The sequence below is a fragment of the Emys orbicularis genome, chromosome 2 (genome assembly GCF_028017835.1).
Source record: "Emys orbicularis isolate rEmyOrb1 chromosome 2, rEmyOrb1.hap1, whole genome shotgun sequence".
NCBI classification, from domain to species: Eukaryota; Metazoa; Chordata; order Testudines; family Emydidae; genus Emys; species Emys orbicularis.
The window spans coordinates 109,536,972-109,553,754 of NC_088684.1; the positions used below are offsets into that span (position 1 = coordinate 109,536,972).

General features: G+C 45.7%; 1 protein-coding gene across 1 annotated transcript in view; it reads right to left on the bottom strand.

The window, feature by feature from the left end:
• The window catches only part of CDKAL1 (CDK5 regulatory subunit associated protein 1 like 1), a 645,112-nt gene extending 631,909 nt beyond the window's left edge, over positions 1-13,203 (bottom strand). Inside the window, exons 1-2 of the mRNA XM_065398726.1 lie at positions 13,147-13,203; positions 7,079-7,121 (exon numbers count right to left, since the gene is read on the bottom strand). The gene's annotated coding sequence lies outside the window, so the exon portion shown is untranslated. The remainder of the gene's footprint in view (positions 1-7,078; positions 7,122-13,146) is intronic.
• Positions 13,204-16,783: the final 3,580 nt, after the last annotated feature.

Here is a 16,783-nt window from a genome sequence, read left to right on the forward strand (position 1 = left end):
TTCAAAGGGGGGGGGTTGCATTTGGGTGGTGGCAGCGTTTACCAAGCCAAGGTCAGAGAAAAGCTGTAACTGTGGGAGTGTAATACAAGCCTGGAGTGGCAAGTATTAATTTTTAAAATCCTTGCGGGCCCGCACTTTCTGCACTCAGAGTGACAGATTGGGGATTCAGCCTTGACAGTGGTCAATTTCACAGTCATAGGATTTTTTAAAAGAGGAAATTTCATGATTTCAGGTATTTAAATCTAAAATTTCACAGTGTTTTAATTATAGGGGTCCTGACCCAAAAATGAGGTGGGGGGTGGGAGGAGGTTTGCGGTACTGCTACCCTTGCTCTTTCAGAGCTGGTCAGCTGGAGAGTGGCAGCTGCTGATCGGGAGCCCAGCTCTGAACGCAGAGCCGCTGCCAGCACCAGTGCAGAAGTAAGGATGGCATGGTATGGTATTCCCAACTTTACTTCTGCGCTGCTGCTGGCAGGGCACTGAAGAGCTGCCATTCTCCAGCCACCCAGCTCTGAAGGCAGCGCAGAAGTAAGGGTGGCAATACCCTGGCTCCCCTAAAATAACCTTCCGACCCACCCACCCCCGCAACTCCCTTTTGGGTCAGGACCCCCAATTTGAGAAATGCTGGTCTTCCCCGTGAAATCTGTATAGTTTAGAGTAAAAGCACACAAAAGACCAGATTACATGGTGGGAGACCAGATTTCACAGTCCATGACGTGTTTTTTCATGATCGTGAATTTGGTAGGGCACTAGGTATGGGTCCACGGTTAACTTTTTCATTGCAAATCTTTATGTTCAGGAACACAAAATTCACTCCATCCACCTGCTGAAATATGAGTTTTAACCACTGCAACTAAAAGACGCTGAAAATCATTACCTCTTTTAAATACAAAATCTTATACTGTGCCCATCACCATGTTCAAGTGCCTCTAAAAAGAAACTGTTTAATTTTAGTAACTGTCCATGGTTACCAGTTTCCACCTTACAAATACATTTTATAAAGATTTTTCAATATAGTTTACAAAGACCAAACTACATAGAACATAAACGCTCCTAAATAAATCAGTCTATTGCAGAGGTCCCCGAACTGTGGGGCGGAACATTTGGGGGGCGCAGCTGGGGCCCGGGCCAGCTCCCGCCGGGGGAGGCACCACCCAGTTCCAGTCCTGGTCCAGGGTCCCGGGTGCCAGCCCCCTTACCCCTGTCCACGTTCCCCCCTCCAACAGCCGTGGCCCCACTCCCAGCCCCAGCTCAGGGGGAGTTGCAGGGGGAGGGAGGGGACATGAGGTAAAGAGTCTTGGGACCACTGGTCTATTGAGTCAAAACAACCCACCCTTAAGTCTCTGGCCATGAGAAACATGATTTCTGCAATGCACTGTGGTATGCATGTTATTTATTCCAGCAGTATAGAACTGAACAGATCAAGTACAAATCTGGCCCTTATCCTGCAAGTGGTCCCACTAGAATCCATAAAACTACTCATAAAAATTTGCAAGATCAGACCTTTTAACAGCAAGGGATCCATGATATCAACTCATACACCTGCATACGATTTCTCTCCCTTTGTGTTTGTTTAAGAAGAAGGCCAAAAAAACTTAAGGGTAAGAATGACAACTAATCCTTATCTTACCCGCACTGTATTTCAGTATTGCACATATGAAATGTAAGTCAACCACAGTTCAGCAATACATGCAATACTTGGGCATACCAAGTAACATCTAGTTTTCTGGCTTAAAGCTCATGTCTGATCCTTAACATGTTTTTATACTACTTAGGATCACATGGGCTATCAACAAGTACAAAAGGAAAATAACACATTCATCAAGAATTTTGTGAAAGAGCTCATAGTGGCTAGCAACCCAGTCTATTCAGGACAACAATACTGACACATTACATTGAAGATGTAACTGCCAAATGAAGCAAATCCTTCGGTAAATACAGTTCAGACAAGCAGATTCAACACCTCAAAAAACTTGTCTATATACAAACTCCAAAGATAACTACAGTTTTATAATGTCACTTATATAGAGTGACCATATTTCCCTATGCTGAATACAGGACACCTGGTAAAATTACTCGTACTCAAGCAAGTTCAACGGTAATCAATCAGAACTATGCAGTACGATCGTTCAAATGAACATCAAGTTGACTGAGCACCCGTTAAAAAGAAATACTGCGCAGTTGGATTCTTTATATTTACCTTCTTATCTTTCAGGCTTTAGGGTTCACACTAGACATGTAAATACCATTTTAAAAATTAACCATTTAAACGATTAAAAATATGTCATTTAAATGGTTAACCAATTAAGCAGCTGGGGCCGATCCTGCCGGCCAGCGCAGCTGGGGCTTATCTGCTGGCATGGCTGGCGCCGCCCAGAGCGTATTGTTCATATATATAGTTCATCAATCAGGAGTTGGAGGCAGGTCAAATAAAGTGATTTTAGAATGATACCTAGCACTTATAGTACAGTATAATTTCAGTTAACTAGGATTTTCAGATAAAAGGAATTAGGTTATCTGAACCCAGAGTGCATCCCCCATGTCACCCTATGTTGGTTGGTAGTACTCATGTTTATGTGAGTGCCCGATTATCTGAAAGTTTTGGCTGTCCCCCAGGCCATTTGGATAAACGGGAGCGTACTGTACTTCATATTAGAGTACATTACAGGTGAATCCTTACTACTGGAAGTGAGTTAGGGAGTGTGTCTAATTTGTTATATCAAGGAATTGTGAACCAATGTTTTTAGTACTACTCCTGCTTTTAACTCACTCTGATTTTGAGCAAGTCAGTACGGTTATGATCAAGGAAGTGACTGAGTAAAAATAATGCTGTGTTTCTTGACATCTGTTTCCCTGTGTAGGTATTCAGTCATAAAAAAAAAAAGTTATGACAAACATGTTGTTTTGTATCCTGGCTAGCCTGGTAGAGCAAACATTGCTATGGGACAGGAAGCTGGATTCTATATCATTTTGTATACATCAGCAGCACAACAACTGAATCTTTTATTTCTAGTGATGATGCTCAAGACTAAGTACAAGGCTCTAGGATTCCAGGTTGAGTTTTCAGTGTTGTCAAAAAAAACCATCTTTTTACTTTTAGACTGAGCAAATCTGATGTGGAATCATTAGGATGCAATAAATATGGAACCTCACAATGCCATTTTTCAGAGGCCCTCAACATCTTCATTTTAGAGGAGAAAATACTAATATCTGTGTGGAATTATGGAGTTTAATGTTTATAAAATGCTTTGACATTCTTTGAAAGACATTTTAGAAGTGCAAAGCAGCACTCTGCATTAAAGAAATAGGGAGACTAAAAAAATATTCAAACTGAAATGTGATTTTTTTTAAGTTGATATTTTTACATTTTCTTGTCCAGATGAGGATTTTGGTTGTACAGGGCTAATACAGTAAGGCTGTGTCTACACTACAGCCTATGTCAGCACCCCCCCAAACGACATAAGTTACATTGACATGAGCGTTTGTGTGCACAGCACTGTCAGCAGGAGAGCTTCTGCTGCAACATAGCTTATGATGCTCATGGAAGTGGTTTTTTTAATGTCGACGGGAGAGCTCTCTTCCATCAGCATAGAGCTCTCTTTACCAGATGCACTATAGTGGCACAGCTGTATTGGCACAGGTGCACTGCTACAGCGCTGTATGTACAGACATGGCCTTAGAGACTTGTTATCCTGCTAAGGGGATTTTTGGTGTTTTAGGATGTATGCTAGCCGGTCATCTGCTACTGGTGTGCAACATTATAGGCACTAGAATGTTTGATCCTGGGAAATGTTGTTGTTGCTGAAACAGATGCTGAGTGTCACAGGATAAGTATAGGGTGACCAGATGTCCTGTTTTTAAGCCCTCCTACAAGTGTCCCAACTTTTTCTTAAAAACGGGCAAACTGTCCCGGATTTTGTCTCCCCCTCCCATCAGTACTGATGGGTCCACTCCTGCTGCTGGCCGGACCCCTGCTCGCCAGCCGCCTGTCCACTAGCGGTGAGTTGGAGGGTCCAGTGGCCAACGATGGGGAAGGGTGTGCAAGGTTGGTGGCAGGGTGAAGATGCAGCTGGCAGGGCCTCCCGCTCCCCTGCAGGTCTGTCAGCGCAGCCCCTGCTGTGTGCCAGCTCTCAGCCAGCAGAACTGGCAGTGTCCCCTTTCCAGCTGGCGCTGGCTGCGCACTGCAAGCTGCAGTGGCTGGTGAGTGTGGGCAGGCGCCAGACGGTGGCCGGTTACGTGTCATCTTGGCTGCCCACCCATCGGCCCTTTAAGTGCTCCCCCTCTCGCTGTCCTTTCCTTGATTTGCCCTTTTATGACACACACCCCCAACCCCACTGCTCCTCCATATCCCCCCCCAGCAGGGCACATCCCACTCCCGGTACAGTAACTCCTCACTTAACATCATCCTGGTTAACGTTGTTTTGTTGCTGATCAATTAGAGAACATGTTTGTTTAAAGTTGGGCAATGCTCCCTTATAAGGTTGTTTGGCAGCCGCCTGCTTTGTCCACTGCTTGCAGAAAGAGCAGCCCGTTGCAGCTAGCTGGTGGGGGCTTGGAACCAGGGTGGACTGGCAGCCACCCCATCAGCTCCCCTAAGTTCCCTGTGTGGCAGCCACCCAGCAGGCTATCAATTGCCAGCAGTTCAGCTGTCTCTCCCCACCCCCGCCATGTGCTGCTCCTGCCCTCTGCCTTGGAGCTGCACCCAGGAGCCTCCTGCTTGCTTTGCGGGGGGGAGGGGAGGGGGAGATGGGGGAGGAGGAGAAGAGGAGCACTAATATCAGGGTGTTCCCCTCTCCCCCTTGCTCCTTTACCCCAATGTCCACAGAGCACAGGGAAGACACAAGAGGGCTCAGAACAGAGGGAGCTTGCTGGCAGCAGCTGCTGTCTCAACTTGCTGATCTACTTCAAAAGGCAGTGTACTTAGAGTGGGGTCAGCGTACTTAAAGGGGCAATGTGTGTCTCTCTCTCTCTCTCTCACACACAGGGTGTGTGTCTGTCTCTCTCTCCCCCCCCCACCTCTCTCTCACACACACACACACACACACCCCTTTGCAATGCTGTCTCCCCTCCCTCCATTTGTGCTGCCTTGTAGAGTGTGAGGCTACATTAACAACAATGTGTTAACCCAGGGGGTTTCAAATTGGGGGTCGGGACCCCTCAGGGGTCGCGAGGTTATTACATGGGAGGTCACGAGCTGTCAGCCTCTGCCCCAAACCCCACTTTGCCCCCAGCATTTATAATGGTGTTAAATATATAAAAACATGTTTTTAATTTATAAGGGGGGGGGTCGCACTCAGAGGCTTGCTATGTGAAAGCGGTCACCAGTACAAAATGAGACCCACTGTGTTAACCCTTGAGGGCTCAGCCAAGTGCTAGTTCATCATTTAGCAGTAAGGCATTCCCTGGGAAATATCCCACCCTCTGACTCCTCCACCTCAACCAAGCTTCACAATCATCATTGCTGTGTCCAGTATTACATTGTTTGTTTAAAACTTATAGTGTGTGTGTGTGTGTGTGTGTGTGTGTGTAAGTAAATAAATATTATAGTATTTTGTCTGGTAAAAAAAAAATTCCCTGGAACCTAACCCCCACTACTTACATTAATTCTTATGGGGAAATTGGATTCACTTAACATCGTTTCACTTGAAGTAGCATTTTTCAGGAACATAACTACAACGTTAAGCGAGGAGTTACTGTACTGTGCAGAGAACCAGCCCCTGGTCAGAGCACTCAGCTCACGAACAGCCTGGCCAGCAGGCTCCTTCCTTCCCTCACTGCCTCTGACTAGGTTGGCATCCGAGGAAACTCCAAGACCCTCCGGCCCAGAGCACTGGCCAGGAGGAGCCAAGCCCTGCCTGTGCCAAAGCCCCCTCACTCAAGGGAGAGGCTTAATCACCACCTTAACCGACGTAAATTATGCTGATATAGGCTGTCGTGTATACATAGCCTCAGATGCTGAGCTTTCCATCTATCCTGATGCCAGTTTCACTAGGTTTCCAAATTACCAGTGGTAGATAAGACCTGAATTTCTCAGGTACAAAATCAAATAGAAAAAACACTAACAAAAACCTTTCAGATATACTGTATTCATATGCATTAAATTACAAAGAAGCTAAAATGGGGCCAAAATCTTTATTTTTTTCCTTTGCAAGTCACCTTTAAGTTTTTCGTCTCAGGAATCTTATTTACTTTTAACAAGCAGCCCAGTATTCTAATATGCACTCTCCATGGTTCCACACAGTAGACGAAACATTTTGTAACTGAAGTTCAGTTTTAAGTTTGAGACCTTCCAGCTGCAAGTTTCATCAACGATATCTCAGTCCTTTTAAAACCTAAATTACACCCGCGCACATGTATATGAATATTTCAAGCTGGCAAGCCAATAAATTGATAAAAAAGCAAGGTGGAAAAGAATGTCAGTCGACTTATACTGCTAACCTAAGAACATAACCAACCATGAATGAAACACAGCAGAAGTAAGTTATAAAAAGTAATCAATTAAATTTATATTATTCATTTTTCCCCAGTCTGAAGTTTCTTCCTCTAGCATGCAATGGAACACCACACAGGCCCAATATACACACCATATTGCAATGGTTTAACTAAATGTGTGATTTAAAAATCAAACAGGTGCAAAACCCTCTGTGAACATAAATTGAGTTATACAAACCTTTCTTACGTTGACTTAGTTAAATCAGTTCCTTGCCATCTTAAGCTAAATCAGTATAAGCCTGGGTTAAACTGATTTAAGTGTCTATGTAGGAGTCTGCACCAATTTAACTACATTTAAAAACAAATGTTTAAATTGATTTAGTTAAACCAGTCCACCTTGTATGAATAGAAAACCAAAAATCTATGCTAAGAGAGGGGTAAATAGACCCTTGGAAAAAAATAATTGCTCCAAGACACTACTGCTCTTTTCTTAAGTAAGGTCTAGGTGAAGCGTGAGACAAGCTATGAAACAAAGCATTTTAAAATTAGACAAACCCTATTTTTCAGGTCCATAAAATGAAAAAAATTAATTAGATGGTTCTAAAGCAATATACTAAAACACCATGACCAGACTAAAAAAAACATACCTTGATTTATGCAATTTGTCTTAAGTTCTCTTGAATAAAGTATCTGAAAAGTAGAAAAGACTATTAGAGACAAGATTCACCTAAACATATTCACAAGTATGACATAGCTAGAATATCAGTTATTGAACTTCATTTATGTGTTCTTAAATACATAACTTAGTAACCACTTCAATTTTGGTGGTGTATGTGAACTCTGCATTGGACACCTGAGGAGCATGTTTACAGACTCCCGCAGTAAGGCAACTATTCCAGATAAGGATAAATATTCAGAGCAAAAAGAGAAGTCTAAGATGGCAGAAGTGTGTTGATAAAAGTTTGTAAAAGTTTTGTTTACTAATGAGTTTGCACAATATGAGCTGCATATTTACTCTGGAGTGCGTTATTTTCTTTAAGAGAGTGGAGTGTTTCGGAAAGGTACTAATCTGAGAGCTCTATAAATGGAAGATCCTGATTTATCCACCAGAATACAGTACAGGCAGTAATAATGCAAGTTCCTGAACATTGCCCTACCAATGTGGCAAATGATCGAGAGGGACCACATCTCGGAATTAAGTCAGCATTTCCTCTTATTGACCATTCAGTCCTTGCTAGAGAATGCTAACAAAGTTAACTGGATGGTGTTTTTCAATATCAACATGTGTCCCACAAGAAACTGAGCTGAGACCACACAAGTATCACTGATGGCCTTCAGGGCCCCAGTGGCCTAATGGATAAGGCACTTTCCTCTGTTTAGTCACTTCTGCTCCAACACATCACAGATGATAGTACTTGCATCAGGCCTTCTCACAGATTCATCTCCTTATTAAAAAAAAATATATATTTTAAAAGGAAAGATTAGACAAATCTTTGCATTAAAAAGATTCTGGTTTGAATGCATCATGGTGGACTGAACTAACAGATCTTTTCATCTTTCATAACACAAACACCATGAGAGGAGACCACCAGATGCTGACCTTTAGCCAACATATTTTTAGAACATGGGTCCAGCAGTGTGGCCTAATGGCTAGAACAAAAGACTGAGACTCAGGAGTCTTGGGTTTATTCCCAGCGGCCTCTGGCCTACTGGGTGACCAGGCAAGTAATTTCACCTCTGTGCTTCAGGATGCGCCACACTGCAGTGATTTCCCTACATCCCCCCGAATTTCCCCAACACCCCCCCCAGTTTTGTGAACTAGTTACATGCCAAACCTGGTGGCTGAACTTTGCGACTTTGTCCTCACCCACAACTATTTCACATTTGGGGACAATATATACCTTCAAGTTAGCGGCACTGCTATGGGTACCTGCATGGCCCCATAGCATGCCAACCTTTTTATGGCTGACTTAGAACAACGCTTCCTTAGCTCTCGTCCCCTAATGCCCCTACTCTACACTGATGACATCTTCATCATCTGGACCCATGGAAAAGAAGCCCTTGAGGAATTCCACCATGATTTCAACAATTTCCATCCCACCATCAACCTCAGCCTAGACCAATCCACACAAGCGGTCCATTTCCTTGACACTACTGTGCTAATAAGCGATGGTCACATAAACACCACCCTATACCGGAAACCTACTGACCGCTATACTTACCTACATGCCTCCAGCTTCCATCCAGGATACACCACACGATCCATTGTCTACAGCCAAGCTCTAAGATACAACCGCATTTGCTCCAATCCCTCAGACTGAGACAAACACCTACAAGATCTCTATCAAGCATTCTTAAAACTACAATACCCACGTGCTGAAGTGAAAAAACAGATTGACAGAGCCAGATGAGTACCCAGAAGTCACCTACTACAAGACAGGCCCAACACAGAAAATAACAGAACACCACTAGCCATTACCTTCAGCCCCCAAATAAAACCTCTCCAGCGCATCATCAAAGATCTACAACCTATCCTGAAAGATGATCCCTCACTCTCACAGATCTTGAGAGACAGACCTGTTCTCGCTTACAGACAACCCCCCAACCTGAAGCAAATACTCACAAGCAACCACACACCACAGAACAAAAACACTAACCCAGGAACTTATCCTTGCAACAAAACCCGATGCCAACTCCGTCCACATATCTATTCAAGTGACACCATCATAGGACCTAATCACATCAGCCATGCCATCAGGGGCTCGTTCACCTGCACATCTACCAATGTGATATATGCCATCATGTGCCAGCAATGCCCCTCTGCCATGTACATTGGCCAAACCGGACAGTCTCTACGCAAAAGAATAAATGGACACAATTCAGACGTCAAGAATTATAACATTCAAAAACCAGTAGGAGAGCACTTCAACCTCTCTGGCCATTCAGTAACAGATTTAAAGGTGGCAATTTTGCAACAGAAAAGCTTCAAAAACAGACTCCAAAGAGAAACTGCTGAACTTGAATTAATATGCAAACTAGATACAATCAATTTAGGCTTAAATAGAGACTGGGAATGGCTAAGTCATTATACACATTGAATCTATTTCCCCATGTTAAGTATTCTCACACCTTCTTGTCAAAGTGTCTTAAATGGGTCATCTTGATTATCACTCAAAAGTTTTTTTTTCTCCTGCTGACAATAGCTCATCTTAATTAATTAGCCTCTTAAAGTTGGTTGGGCAACTCCCACCTTTTCATGTTCTCTGTATGTATATATATCTCCTCACTATATGTTCCATTCTATGCATCCGATTAAGTGGGCTGTAGCCCACGAAAGCTTATGCTCAAATAAATTTGTTCGTCTCTAAGGTGTCACAAGTACTCCTGTTCTTTTTGCGGATACAGATTAACACCACTGCGACTCTGAAACATGCCAATTTAGTGACTGTTTGGAAATTTGAATTGAAATTGAAACATTAATACACACATGTATTTTATCATACACTGTATATGCTTTTAAAGTATCTGAAAAAGTATAATAGATTTCAAAAGTATGAACATAGACTAGCTTCCTTATACAGTTGTTGTTTTTGATGACAATGTCAGTGCATTCATTTCGGTGATGTTGGCCAACCTAATAATTTCAAATGATGATTTGTAAGCGAAGTCTAAATGAGCTCTCCCTGACAGCTAGTGATGAGCTGGGGCTGGAGCAAAAGACTTCAGGACCAGATTGTATTTACATTCACACCTAATCTACCTAGGTATCCAGCAAACAGAGCTATGTTGCCCAAGTGATAGATTTTGGTTGGGGTTGGGTTACAAAGCACTTGAATGTGTGTGTGTGGGGGGGGGCGGGGGGGAATGAAATGTTGTTGTTCTTATTGTATGAGTAAAGGGCAGTAGAACTGTACTTAGCCTGTGCTGATTGAGGGCATCAAGAGAGAGGGTGGGGACCTGTCCCTCTCCACTGTTTAAAGACAGAGCTGATTAGGCTCCATAGATAGTCTTTTGTTCTGTTAAGTGACCACTGCAGCTGAAATCACTGCACTTAGACCTGATCTAAGTGCTTAGTCCTGCTGTGGGGACAGTGTTCCTGTGGGTAGAGTGTTTTTGTATAAGAGACAGCCCAGTCTGCACTAGCAGCGAGGTTCCCCCACTGAGAGCTCAGCTGAAATCACTGAGAGCTGGTGGAACCTCAAGAGACCAATTCACAGAGGTCACAGTGGCAGGTGGCAGCAGAAGGTGACTGCGCAGGGCCACTGGCAACAGAGTGGTGGAATGAACAGTGGCACAACGAACAGCCGTGGCCTGAGCGAACAGTGAGCAGCTGGAGGAACGAGCAAGGTGCCTTCTTGCCCCCCACCTGGGAGGTGTACTCACGTGAAAGCACCTCTGAACTCTGAGTCTCCACTGACCAAGGACAACACCAGTGAGTGGGGTGCAGTGAAGGGAAAAGTGAGGGGCACGTTAAATAAAATAAACATTTGTTTGTTGGACTATATTTTAGTGACTTTGCTCCAGAATGCTAGATTTGTGACTGGGAATGGAAACTTATATAAATATGTTTCCTAGTAGGCCAAGATTTTTAAAATGCATTATTTGCCAAGGTTGTTATCTCACATCGTTGCTATCTTGAGAGGTCATTATGTTGGGGAGTTTCTGTACTGAACATTTTTTATTATTATAATTAATTTTTACATAAGAATGGTCATACTGGGTCAGACCAATGGTCCATATAGCCCAGTATCCCATCTTCCGACAGTGGTCAAGGCCAGGTGCTTCAGAGGGAATTAACAGAACAGGGAATCATCAAATGATCCATCCCCTGTTGCCCATTCCCAGCTTCTGGCAAACAGGCTAGGGACACTCAGAGCATGATGTTGCATCCCTCCTCATCCTGGCTAATAGCCACTGATGGACCTATTCTCCAGGAATTTATCTAGTTCTTTTGTTTAATCCTGTTATAGTTTTGGTCTTCACAGCATCCCCTGGCAAAGAGTTCCACGGGTTAACTTTATGTTGTGTGAAGAAGTACTTCCTTTTGTTTTTTTAAAACCTGCTGCCTATTAATTTCATTGGGTGACTGCTAGTTCTTGTGTTATGTGAAGGATTAAATAACCTTTCCTTAGTCACTTTCTTCACACCAGTCAAGATTTTATAGACCTCTATCGTATCCCCCTTTAGTCGTCTCTTTTCTAAGCTGAAAATTCCCAGTCATTTTAATTTCTCCTCCGGTTTCATACCCCTAATCATTCTAGTTGCCCATCTCTGTACCTTTTCCATTTCCAATATCTCTCTTTTGGGATGGGGTGACCAGATCTGCACACAGTATTCAAGGTGTACACATACCATTGTTTTTATATAGAGGCAATATGATATTTTCTGTCTTATCTATCCCTTTCTTAATGATTCCCAACATTCCGATTGCTTTTTTGACTGCCGCGGCACATGGAGTGGATGCTTTCAGAGAACTATCCACAACGACTCCAAGATCTCTTTCTTGAGTGTTAACAGCTAACTCAGACGCCTTCATTTTGAATGTATAGTTGAGATTGTTTTCCAATGTGCATTACTTTGCATTTATCAACATTGAATTTCATCTGCCATTTTGTTGCCCAGTCACCCTGTTTTGTGAGATCCCTTTGTAACTCTTCGCAGTCTGCCTGGGACTTAACTATCTTGAATAGTTTTGTATCATCTGCAAATTTTGCCACCTCACTGTTTACCCATTTTTCCAGATCATTTATGAGTATGTTGAATAGTAATGGTCCCAGTACCGACTCCTCTGGGATACCATTATTTATCTCTCTCCATTCTGAAAACTGATAATTTATTCCTACCCTTTGTTTCCCATATTTTAACCAGGACTTCCCTCTTATCCCATGATGGCTTACTTTTCAAAAGTCAATTGAAATTAAATACATTTTTTTTAATTTATTTTTTTTAGAAATCTAGACCTGTTATGTGTTTTGGTGTAACTTGCATTATCCTTATGTTAAATTTGCATTATCCTAACAAAACATTTACTTTATTCATATCTCTTTTATATATCTCATCGGCCCTGACCCCCCCCCCGTAAACTCAAACACCCTAATTTCAATTCCTGGGGAAACTACTGCCACACTGCCATCACAGAGCACCTCTGTAGCTAGCTAGCTTGGGTATACGCATCAATGAAGCCAAGACAGCACAGATTGTGGAGCCTGCTGGAGATCCTAGGTGATTTCTCACACAGGTAACTCGGCACTCGCTGGCGGAGTCCGCACGAGCCCCAGGATTGCCAGGCAAAGTCCCCCTCAGTTTCCTCCATCTGTAAAATGGGGACAATGATCCCGCCCCCCCACGTGGAGAGCTGCGCACCAGCAGCGCCAGGCGGGAGCCGCCAAGGGGCTGCCCAAGCTGGGGGACAGCGCACAGCCGCGCTCTCAGCGCAGGGCCCCGGGCCCCGCCACCCCAGAAGCTCCGCGCAAGCCGCCCCCACCTCCTGTAAACACACGGGGCCACGGCTCGCAGGCCGGGGGGGGGGGAGGTGTCACCACAAGGGCAGCCCGCGCCCCCCGACAGCCCCGCCGGCCGCAGAAGCGCGCCTGAGGGGGCTGTCCCCCCGCGAGACCCGCCACGAGCCGGGCCCAGCTACCGGAGGAGGGGGCTAAACGCTGAATAAACGACGCCAGCACGGGAAGGGGGGGTAGCAGTAGCAGTTACGACTTACCTCCTAACCCGCGCGCTCAGCTGGACTCCACCATGTTGCCGACCGTCCGCTCCGCCCCGCCCCTCCACACGTCAAAACGTCGCAGCCGCGACGGGCTCCCAGGGCGGCCAAACTAAGTCATTCCACATCTCTGCCCTCAGCTCCACACAAACACCCCCCACCCTCCTCACCAGAGCGAGGCTGGCCCCACCCGCAGGCGAGGGCTGGCACGCTGCGCTGAGTTTTGAGTCCTGGGCTTCTCCCGCCTCAGCTCACAGGGCGGAAGGAGGCGGGGCTGGGGCTGCCGAACGTTCCACTCGGGAGGGTGGGGCCGGGTTTGTGGGGAGATTGTTCGTTGTCCCGCGCCCCCCTAGTGGCCAAGCCGCTCCCCGACGCTGGGGCACGTGTCCCTGCGTTTCTCTGCCGCCAGGGGGCTGCAACCTGCCTGCCGGCTGCGCGTGGCAGCTTCGCAGGGACTCCTGCAGTTTGGGCTCCGAGCACACCCCGGCTCCCGGCGCGGGAGACTCCCGCTGAAAGCGCCGGACTTGGCGCCACTCACCTTGGGCTGGTGAGGCCACAGCAGGGCTCCCTTCGGGCTGCACCGGCACCTGGCCAAGGGCCCTGCCAAGGCTGCGTTATGAGGGGTGATATGCCTAACAGCTCCAGCTCACATGCGACCACCAGGATAAATCTGACCAAAGTTTGCCCCAAGGCCGAGCACAAGGCTTAGGTCCTGCATATATCCCCTGGAAGCCGTTTGGTGCAGCTGTGAATTTAAATATTGCCATCCCTCAGCATTCAAAACTGAATGGAAAATCAGATCGCCTTAAGAATTGCAAGTTTGATTAAAAAGATAGATGGGGGGTTCTTTGTTTTCTAATGTCTGAGGTTTTAAGATGGAATCAGGTCCCCACTGCAAGCTTCTCTCCACAACTCACAGAGTAAGAAAGTTACCCTTGTTTTAAAAAAAAAAAAAACAGAGCTCACCCTCTTATACAAACATGTAATTCACGTGCTGGTGCTTTACTACAAACATAAAATAGTGCAAAAGTTAAGGTAAAATTGGAAGAGTTAGCAACCAGTTGGTGGTTGTGTAGTGTTATGAGCTGGGTGAAACTTTATGATGGGTTGAGTTAAAAACTCATTGAGATTGATGGGTGTGACTGCACCCTTCAGTTAAGGTAGGTGTAAAGCTAGGCCCCCACCTAAGGCAAAAGGAGTATGTGAATTTACCTAGGAGCTTTAGCTAAGCATTGTTTTAGGTAGGACGCGTGTGAAGGGAAGGGAGAACACCAAGGAGCAGAGTGACCGAGACAGCCTGAAGGAGAAGCTGAAAGCATAGTGTCTGACCCTGAACAAACCTGGGGAGAGATTTCCAGGTCAGGAATGAAAAGAGTGTTCTTGGTGCAGTAAGCAAACACAAGATGATGTACATTCATTGTAAATAAATAAGATTGCATCAAATAAATGCTTGTCACCAGTTCTGGAACATCTCCAGGGTCCCAAACTTTGACTAGCCCCTCAGATCAAAAAGGGGCAACTGTAACGCAAGCAGCACGTTGTGGGGTGGCAGCATTCCCTCAATACCAGCTCAGACCTGTACTCTTCATCCAGTCATGCTTTATTTCCCTGAATCTGTGGAGGCTGACTCTGACCTGACTCTGGCCTGGTCTACACTACGAGTTTAAGTCGACTTTAGCAGGGTTAAATCAAATTAAGCCTGGACACGTCCACACGACGAAGCCCTTTCTTTCGACTTAAAGGGCCCTTTAAACCGGTTTCTTTACTCCACCTCCGACGAGGGGATTAGCGCTAAAATCGGCCTTTGCGGGTCGGAATTGGGGTAGTGAGGATGGAATTCAACGTTATTGGCCTCCGGGAGCTATCCCCCAGTGCTTCATTATGACCGCTCTGGACAGCACTCTCAACTCAGATGCACTGACCAGGTAGACAGGAAAAGCCCCGCAAACTTTTGAATTTCATTTCCTGTTTGCCCAGCGTGGAGAGCACAGGTGATCACGCAGAGCTCATCAGCACAGGTAACCGTGATGGAGTCCCAGGATCGCAAAAGAGCTCCAGCATGGACAGAACGGGAGGTACGGGATCTGCTCGCCATATGGGGAGACGAATCAGTGCTAGCTGAACTCCGTAGCAGTAAACGAAATGGCAAAATATTAGAAAAGGTCTCAAAGGCCATGAAGGACAGAGGCCATAACAGGGACGCACAGCAGTGCCGCGTGAAAATTAAGGCGCTAAGGCAAGCCTACCACAAAGCCAGAGAGGCAAACGGAAGGTCTGGGACAGAGCCGCAAACATGCCGCTTCTACGCAGAGCTGTATGCCATTCTAGGGGGTGCAGCCACCACTACCCCAACCGTGTGCTTTGACTCCGTCAATGGAGAAACACGCAACAGGGAAGCGGGTTCGGGGTACGCGGAAGATGATGATGATGATGAAGACAATGAAGAGAGCTCACAGCAAGGAAGCGGAAAAACCGGTTTCCCCAACAGCCAGGATATGTTTATCACGCTGGACTTGGAACCAGTAACCCCCGAACTCACCCAAGGCGTGCTCCCAAACCCTGAGGGCACACAAGGGACCTCTGGTGAGTGCACCTTTGTAAATATTACACATGGTTTAAAAGCAAGCGTGTTTAATGATTAATGATTAATTTGCCCTGGCAATCGCGGCCAGTACAGCTACTGGAAAAGTCTGTTAACGTGTATGGGGATGGAGCGGAAATCCTCCAAGGACATCTCCAGAAAGCTCTCCTTCATGTACTCCCAAAGCCTTTGCAAAAGGTTTCTGGGGAGGGCTGCCTTATCCCGTCCACCATGGTAGGACACTTTACCACGCCAGGCCAGTAGCACGTAGTCTGGAATCATTGCATAACAAAGCATGGCAGCGTATGGTCCCGGTGTTTGCTGGCATGCAGACAACATCCATTCCTTATCTCTCTTTGTTATCCTCAGGAGAGTGATATCATTCACGGTCACCTGGTTGAAATGGGGTGATTTTATTAAGGGGGCATTCAGAGGTGCCCGTTCCTGCTCTGCTGAACAGAAATGTTCCCTGCTATTAGCCACGCGGTGGGGGGGGGAGGGGTGAAGGGATCATCCCAGAGAATTGGGTGTGTGTGGGGGGGAGGGGTAGTTGGGTTTGTGCTGCATGTTAACCCGGAAACCCCAGCCCCTCCTTTTACACTGCAAACCCATTTTAAATGGCCAACCCAATGGGTCCTTGGTATGGGAAATGAGGGCGCTACTGTTTGAAACCATTCCCACATGTTATGAGGGTTAAAAAAGCCAAAAGACTGTGGCTTACCATGGCTGCCTGCAAGTCGAATTCTGTTGCCTGGCACCGCGTGAGTGATCTCTCACACCAAACCAGCAGGCCCTCAATATAAGAGGAAAAATGCGACCTTGTAACGAAAGCACGTGCTGTGTAATGTGAACAGCAAAATTTAACGTGAAAGAGTGTACCCATTGTTCTCTAAAATGTGTCTTTTTTAACCACCTCTCCCTTGTCCTCCACCAGCTGCAAATGTTTCTCCTTCGCAGAGGCTAGCAAAGATTAGAAGGAGAAAACGGCGGACTCAGGATGATATGTTCATGGAGCTCCAGATGTCCTCCCACGCTGAAAGAGCACAGCAGAATGCG